Source organism: Leptinotarsa decemlineata, unplaced genomic scaffold (assembly GCF_025532065.1).
Source record: "Leptinotarsa decemlineata unplaced genomic scaffold, Ldec_3_MD MMD2_tig00001393_RagTag_RagTag, whole genome shotgun sequence".
Lineage (NCBI taxonomy): Eukaryota > Metazoa > Arthropoda > Insecta > Coleoptera > Chrysomelidae > Leptinotarsa > Leptinotarsa decemlineata.
The window spans coordinates 9222545-9232144 of NW_027412562.1; positions in this window are offsets into that span (position 1 = coordinate 9222545).

The window sequence follows — 9600 nt, forward strand, 5'->3', positions numbered from 1 at the left end:
AAAATTGTGAACCGTCACGGGACGCCTGGCAGATGTGAAATGTCAATAATAATATTTTGTGACCCCTGTGATGATTGTTGGGTACCGAAATATTTATAAAGAATATGTAATTCAAATATACATGACAAAAATTTAATGTGGCTTTAATATATATGAAACGCCGTTTTACTTTATATTGTCACAAATATTCATTCCTCAATTTATTCAACTAACAATTTGTTTGTTTGAATTTAATTGATTCATGCATTTGTTCGACACATTGAAAACGATTGTTCGCAAAATTTGTTCTATTTTGAATGACACTTGATTTAAAATGTTACATGAATTAATTTGTTTGATGAAAAGTTGCGAACAGTTATAATATAGATTCATTGTTTGAAATTTTTGGAAGTAAATGTTTGTCATATATACTTTTTTTGTAACTATCGAATAATTTACTACAATTTCTCTGAAACATTAATAAAATTGTTTGTTGATAATTATAGTCACATGAATTAAAAAGATCGTTGATAATTTTAATTCGGCGCTAGCGTCGAGCGAATTTTTGCAGAAGCTGAATTTTTAAATCTGACATGATAGTCTAGTGATAGTAACACAATATTCCGTCCGACCGCAGCGCCGAATAAAAATTATCAACAATCAATTTAATTCATGTATCACCTAAAAGCAACAATCAAAACAATTCATTTTTACAAAATACCAATAGAAAGTGAAACGGCGTGCCATGCCGTTTTACTTTTTATTAATATTCCTTTGAAATGAGCTGAATCATTTTGTTTGTTGGATTTCAGTGATACATGAATTAAATTGATTGTTGATAATTTTTATTCGGCGCCACGGTTGAACTAGCATGTTGCCATATATAACACTTTAAGTTCTTGATAAATCCGCTCGATACCAGCGCCGAATTAAAATTATCAACAATCGTTTTAAATGTATCTTTCAAATACAACAAACTTTTTAAATCAACAAAAAATTTAATTCTTTGTCAGAAATTAGCTTTTTAAAAAGATTGATGAAATAAAATGATACTTGCTTGAGAATGTTTTGCACAAAAGTTGTAACCAAATTTTAAATTGAATGTATTTAAGTGAATGTTGGAAATATTCAACACTTTCAATAAAATTGAAATATAACAATCTTTATTATTCATAGAAAAATATTTGGTATGGAAAGTTAATTTGCTATATTTTCAGACAAACGAAAGTCTATTTTTATTACCAACAATGTTTCATGGGAAAACTTTAACAGACATTCAAATATATTCATCGAAATTTTATTCGCAAAGTTACTTTTAGAAAGTGAATTTAAAGTTTCATTATAATTCAACAGTCATATAAATAACTGAGATTTCATTCAAAGTTCAAAATGATATGCCGAATTGAAACGTTTTTTGAATTTACTCAAATAATACATTCCATTGACTGTTGAATAAAAATGTTTGTTCATTGCTTAGTTGAACTATATGTATATAGATTATTTTTCAGCATAATATATAGTAAATTGGCGATCCATTTTCCAATACTCTGAAACAATATTTTTCTTCGGAATCAATAAAAGCTTCAAGTTATTTCATTAGTCTTTTTCATTCAAGTAACAATTTTATTCATGTAACATTTTAATTCAAGTGTCATTCAAAATAGAACAAATTTTGCGAACAATCGTTTTTAATGTGTCGAACAAATGCATGAATCAATTAAATTCAAACAAATAAATTGTTAGATGAATAAATTGAGGAATGAATATTTGTGACAATAAAAAGTAAAACGGCGTTCGATAAATATACTAGTAATCTCGAAAATCTTATTGCAGTTAATGGTGAATGTTTCAATTCAAATTCCACCATCATTAGAAAATTTATTTTTTAATGTTCCTATTAATAACATTTGGATTTGAAATACAATTTTGTCAATCTTTATGAAATGTATTAATAATAATGATAATAATAATTAATATTTATTTTGCGTTGACAGTTACATGTATGGGAAATGTCAAGCCTAATTCTAAGTTTATTAAAAGTATTAAAAAATAATATGGTTTTGAGATAAGGTAGTCACATAAAAATTTGGAAAGCGAATAAAAACATTTCTCCAATAAAAAATGTTTCAAGTCTTTTTTGAAATGTCTCACATTTTAATGCTGTTCAATGATATCTGGGAGTTTGTTAAAAATTCATGGCCCTATGTAATTGGGAGCACAATATGCAGTAATCACTTTCGCAAATGGAATATACATGGAGTGTTTATTTTTTGTATTATATCCATGAATATCTTCATTTAATTCAAACAACGGCCTATTTTCAAAAATATGAACAGCTAAATCAAAAATGTATATACATGGAAGAGGTAAAATTTCCTAAATTTTGAAAATAGTTTTACATGAGTCCCTAGATGAAATATGTACTAAAGTACGCAATATGCGTTTTTGACAGATGAAAACATCCGATGCTGAGGTGGAATTTTCCCAGAAACATATAGCATACCTAAGCCTTGAATCAATTTGGGTATAGTGAATTGCCAGGAGTTGTGCCTCATTCAAAAGAAGAAAATTCAGGGAATTCAATTCACCCATTAGTTTATTACAGTGGTTTTCCAACTCAAAAATTCATCTAAATATACCCCAAGAAATCTGACAAATTCTTGAGTATTTGTCAAAATTGTCTGATTTACTCTAAAATCCAGATTTTATATTGGCTTCTGACGATTGTGGAAACGTACTACCTCTGTTTTTTCCGTATTGAAAAATAAAGAACGTTCATTAAAAAAATTTGATATATTATTCATGCAATCACTACAATTAGTGTGATGTCTGTCATCCATCTAAATGAAACACCTTCAAGGTTCATTCAATAACTATATTTTCCAATTTTAAAACACCAAATCACAGAGTCCTGTCCAAGGACGTCACAGATAACTTTTTATACAAGTATTATAGTCCAGGCACATTCCTACTGACATTACAATTAGCACTTAGTAAATTAGTGTCAGGTTGAAGACAATACCAAAGATGAATCATCTGCATAGGCAAAGTGATAACAACTTTTTAAAATGCAATCAGTCTGATTAATGTATAAAATAAACAACACGGGTCTCGAAACGGAACCTTGTGGGACATCCATATCAACATTCAGACATTCAGATTTTCTATTATATTTTGTATTATTAGAGTTTATTCGTATAGATACATATTGTTTCCTGTCCAATCCATTTTAGTGGGAGACCTCTTAAACTAACTAACGATTCTAATAGTTTTCCGTGGTTTACACAGACAAACGCTTAGTTTAAATCGCAGAAGATTACTGCTGGACATCCATCAGTAGCAATATGTTCGATTATTTGGTTGAAAAAGATAATATAGCGGTTAATGTTGATTTTCCGTCGTGGAATCCATGTTGTTTATCAGATAAAATCTTATGCTTCTCAATGAAACTCCAAAGACGGTCGAAAAAGGCATATTCAAATAATTTTGAAAATATAGATGGAATGGTTATCGGTCTGTAATTTTCTAATGATTTAAAATCATTTTTCTTGTGAATCGCTGTTCTTCAAGCAAGTGTTTTAGTGCATTGTTTTCCATAAGAATGATATTAAAATCAATTAATAATTAACTTAAAAGTATTATATGCTATGAAAATTGTATAAATTTGAATCTACCAAGAGACTAGATTTAACATTTACTGACCCTTAAGACAGACCAAATACAGGGTGTTTATTAAACATGCGACAAAAATTTGAGGGAGTATTTCTTGGACTATTCTAAGAATATTTTGTACTTTGATGATTTTTAATAGGGCGCTGTGTTTCGAAGATACGGAGCGAAAAACAATACAGTGGGAAGAGAATCGCACAGTCGGTTGCGCATGGCGGTGTCACGCCAGCAATCGGTTTTACGTGCGGCTTTACATGTTTCGCATCAAAATGGACATTTATCTGGGAAAATTTTCAAGTCGAGTGGTATTCGTGGTATTTTCCTGAAATATTTTAGCTGAGTTTATCGATATAATAATAATGAGTCGACTTTTATTGAAGATAAGTAACAAATAGTAAATAAATAAGTGATGAGACTGATAGCGAAGTCTATATTAACCATCAGAGGGGTTTACACCCCAAAAGAGATGTATTATAGTGAATCAATTAGTTAAATTATGGTTGACTGCATCATTATCAGAGAGATTTCATAGATATGAAAAGTTATAGGATTTGATGCATAAAATTGTTTTGTTAATTATGAGTGCATATTTATAAGAAGAAAAAGTAAATTTTATAATAAGTATTCTGTAAAATGGTTATAAGAGTTTGTCCTGTTGAGTTTTACTGTTAGAAAAGTAAGGTTTTTCGCATTTTGTATTTGAATTTATTAATATTATACATTTTGAACATATGGTAACATATTCTACATACGAATTGTATTAAAGACAAATGACCTTTTTGAAAAATTGCTGTTCTGTGCTGAGGTATGGTGAAGGTAGACATTCTTTAAATGGATTTGAGATCGAGGATAGAAACAACCTATAAGGCTTGGTGCATCAGAACGAAAGTACTGAAGTGAAGTATTCTATTCTCCATGTTGAGCCACTTTCATTCAATAAGTTTATGAGAGATGGTTTCATGTTTCCTTATCTCCAAAATGAGACTACAACGACTTTTTTTACCTTCTGAACTCGCATTTTGTCAACGAACCTTAAGCATAGACCGTAAATGAAGTCACAGTAATCGAAGTGGCTCAGGACAAGTGACTCACATATTGTACGTTTCAATTCGAAGTTGTGATTATGCCGATTACTCCAAACGAGTTTGAGTGATCAAAAGTTCTGCCTACCTGACTTTTGATGTACTGGGAGAAACACATCAGAATATATGGTGAGTCCCAAATTTCTAGGTGAGTCATTTACATGTAAGGGGTTATTATTTATGTGAATAAACATATTATTTTCATTACCAAAGAAAACTATTTTAGACTCATCCGAATTCAGCTCCAGACGTTGTTCTTCAGCTGCTTTTTTCACCTTTTTGAGTTCATCGTTAATGATTTTCATAGCTGCATCGGTAGCAAACTTATAATTCTCGAATCTCAAAATTCTTTGTCATTATTTTTTTTGGAATTGATATACCAACAGAGTTTTTCCATAGTATTGGAAAGTACGATCTTTCAATGCAACTATTGATGTGAGCTATATATTTGTCAATAAACTGGCTACAGAATAGTAACATTCTTAAGTTTATATTATCTCCTCCAGATAGAAGAAAAAATGTACATTTTCAAATCAAATCAATTTTATTACCTGACTAAGAAAATTCATTCATTAGTACAGTTATTAAAGATATTATATTCGAATATATGAAAAGAGTTCATAAATGAGAAAAGTCGTATTTTTCGACAATAGGATTGTTGAAACCTATTGTGTTTTGACATTAGACCGCAGAGCCACAGAATATATATGAAAATGGATGTTTGTTGGTTGGTTGGTAAATGATAAACTTCTACATCGCTCAACCGAACTTGACATGTATAAGTAATTTTTCATAGAGAAGGTTTTTAGGCTATCAATTTTTCTGTAATTCGCCACTAGATGGCGCTGCAGAACATTTTTTTTAAAACACTGTTCTATAACGCTGCGCACGCCTAAGTTCGTTGATTCTGCAGCGATACAGCAACATAGTACTAGTCTTGTATATAAATTGTTGCTATTCAAGGTGGAGTTTGAATTGAAGAATTGTTGTCTTGTTTTAGTGAGGTTATGTGAATCAGTGGAGTCTCTCAATTCGTTTTTATTTCGGTCTCTTGTATTGGTGAGATTTATTTGATTCACGTATTCATTTCAGTTGTATCATTGGGGGTAGGGCCAAGTCACTGTCATAAGCATAATATCAAATTGAACCTGTGAATTTCTGTAGAAGCATACACGCAAACTTTTAATACCCAGTCACAATAATAATTGAATACTTGATTCTATTGGTTCAATTTTATTGAGACAGTGACGTCGATTTAAATTGTGAGAATCATGCATAACTAGGCCCGAGACGTTCATTTTTGAGATACATGGTGTTGAAAATTTATTTTTAGTTTGGGTTTTTCACGATTAAATTTTAAAATAATGTCGATATTTGAATAAAAATTGGTATTTGGGGACTTTTTGAAATAATAAATTCAAATTTGGTTTCAGTTCGGCACTTAATTATAAGAGGCGCCACTTACAGGTATTGCTCTCTTTTAGGGAGTCACGACTTCGTTGTGCATGTATGCATCACATTTTCTTGAAAAAAAAACTATTCGTCTATTATTTTTACGTGAAAAAGATATGCTTGTCAAAAGTCGCTACCAGCAGCCGTTTTCGATATATTTAAATTCAAATTAATCGATGCATCCAATCGTCTTTTCATCGAAAATGACAGTATCAAGTAGTTTATTAAGTTTATTCCAATGTTTGTTTTTATGCTGTCATGTCAAAAATGATATCTTGATACATAATTGAATAGTTTTATTTATTATTAATGTGATTATTTGTTTTAAAATGGTAAACTTTACCAATGTAGAATATGCACAACTCCTACTTCAAAAACCTTTTCGAAAATTCACACTCGGTTAAAGGAAACAGGAAGTTTTGAGAAAGCTATTCATCTGTCAGGTGCTGACGTTAAACATTTCTCATGTTCTGGCATGGAAAATTTCAATTCATAATTTGTTATCTCCCTACTATATTCAAAGGGTTCAGGCACTACTCCCTCGTGACTCACCGTTATGTATCAACTTCTGACGTTGGTTCTCCAACGCCTTATTCAAAATTCTTTATTTGAAAATCAAATTCTGTTTACCGACGAAGCAAATTTCTCATGCAATAGTATACGCAATTCTCACAACAATCATTTGTGATCAGAGAAAAACCCCCATGCGATACAGGAATCACATTTCCAAGAACAATTCTCTCTCAACGTGTGGGCAGGAATCCTTGGAGATTATTCTATAGGCCCATTCTTCATTCCGGGAAGATTAAACGGAGAGAGATGTGCCACTCAGACCACGGAATGAAATGTGGTTTATGCATGATGGTGCCCCGGCACATTTTACCATACAAGTGCGAGAATTTTCAGATCAAACTTTCGGCAACCACTGGATAGGTCGGGAAGGGACTCAACCATAACCCCCTAGGTTACGAGACCTTAACACTTTGGATTTTTTCCAAGAGGGACATCTGAAATCTTCAATTTACCAGATACCAATCCAAAGAAGAAAAATTAAGGAATCGAATAATCAACTCTTGCAGATTGACTCAAGGTACTTCAGGAAGTTCCCAAAGAGTGCGCAAATCAATGAGAAGAAGATTGGATGCGTGCATACAGGCGGGAGGTAGTGTATTCATATTTAGTGTTTCGTTATTGTTGATTATAAATTAGCTTTTGAAGTGTTTTTAGGTTGAATAATTTTTTTTACCTTTAGACAAACACATGCATTAATTAATTTCAAATAAAATATCTCGTAAACAGCTACTTGTAGCAACTTTAGACAAGCAGACCTTTTTCACGAACAAATGTTAGAGAAATCGATTTTTCTTCTAGAATATGTGATACATACATGCACGATAAAGTTGCGACTTTCCAAAAGAGACCAAGACTTCCTACATTTAAATCTAATATTGAACTCTCACCTACAGAGTAGAGCAAAAAGAGCATATATGGCTTATGAGCAATGTCGGAAGACAGTGGAACGCACATAGGGTCATTCACCCCGTGTGGTCACCTGAATCTTCAACTTCTGAGAGTTGTTGTTCGTATGAGGGCGACAGCTGATTAACGTAAAAACAGATTTTAAACAGATCTACACTGCAATAATAAAACCTATGTTAACGTACAGAGCCATTACTGGTCTGACCCCTCTGAACCTGTACGTTAAGGAGGTTACGTTGATGGCCATGTTACGATTGCGCACGGCTGGTGTAAACTTCTGAGTAGAAATGGGTCAATTGAGGCTAAGTCTATGGCGAGAAACGTTTACTGCGCAACCTTTGCTGCAGGCAGCCAGAAATGAAATTGAACCCAGGTTTGTGTTTAATAAACCCTACAAAATACAAATAAAACAAAAAACAGAGTCAGATGCTAAAAGTGCAATACGCATATATACAGTCGGCTCAAAAACCAAAGAAGGCTCAGGATGTGGAATTTACTCCAGATCACTAAGCCTAAGGATTAAGTGGGAATAGAAAAAATATCAGCATAGTTCAAACAGAACTGGCTGGTATCTCAATCGCCACAAAAGAAATAACCAGGAAAGGAATGTCTGGCAAAAACATAACAATCTGTACTTATAGTAGACAAGTCCTATTAGCCTTTAACAAACAACGTGTTATCTCGGGGCTAGTACCTACTAGAGTGCCACCAAGATTTAGCCAAAGCCTCGGTAGATACCAACATTATCCTGAGGTGGGTTAAAGGGCACGACAAGGGTGACGGTAATTGCATTGCCGACTCTTTAGCCAAGGAAGCGGCTGAACTAAGAATTTCAGGAGCCAGTGGCACCTACGACCTGATGACTTCGACAATTGCGGAACTAGCCAAACGTCACACCCATGCTTAATCCCTAAAGTTATGGGACGGAATAAAAGGATCACTCTGCGCAACCCTGGGAAGCTGGCGCCGAAGAAATATCTGGCGATGTCTAGGAAAAACCTATGCTTAACAGTAGGATTTCTGACTAGCCACTGTCAACTAAAGAAACCCCTCCATATCATGGGGCTAGTGGACACACCTCTATGCAGGATGTGTGAACAGGAAGATGAAACTGTCAGGCATGACTTATGCGAGTGTTCGGAGTTACTGTCAATGAAAGAGTGTGTTCGGCGAGTCTTGGCCTACACCTGCCGATATAAAGAAGATGTCTCCTAGTGACCTGTCCACCTTCCTGGAAAAGACAGGATAGACGATGACCTAGGAGGATGTACAATGAATCACATGTGGCCTAAATGTTGTGGGCCTACACTCACCCTCCCTACTCTACAGATACAGATTGTCACATTGAAGTTTCCTAATACCAAAAAATTTTCAACACCCTGTATCTCAAAAATGAAGACCTTGCGGACCCATGCTTGTATTAACTTTTTGCCTTATAGATAACTGAGGACTCGTCCTGTAAAATATCGGACACGTATTACATTACACACTGTATGTTAATTTCATGGCTGTCAGTTTTATCGCTATTCGGAAGAAAGTTTCATTGGATGTTTATTTGCAAGACTTTTTTCTACAGATCATCACTTTTTGATTAAACCTTACAATAATTATATCAATAATTAACCCTCGTAATTATAATCTTGTGATTAAAAAGTTCATTTAATGAATATGAAATAATTTAATAAAGAATCATTTGAGAGACATTAAAATTATCATGACTGCTTTCAGTACAATGAAGAAAGCGAAATTTTTATTTCAGTGACTGGGTTATTTAAAATCATCGCTCTAATGAATGGTGCTATCGCTTGAGGTGAACCCTTCAAATGCCAACAACCTGGAATTTTCTTTCATCTATTATTTCCCTCAACACAACACTACATAATACCTTCGATATTAAAGTAGGCTCTAAAGAAGACGCAGAATATACAATATACTAATC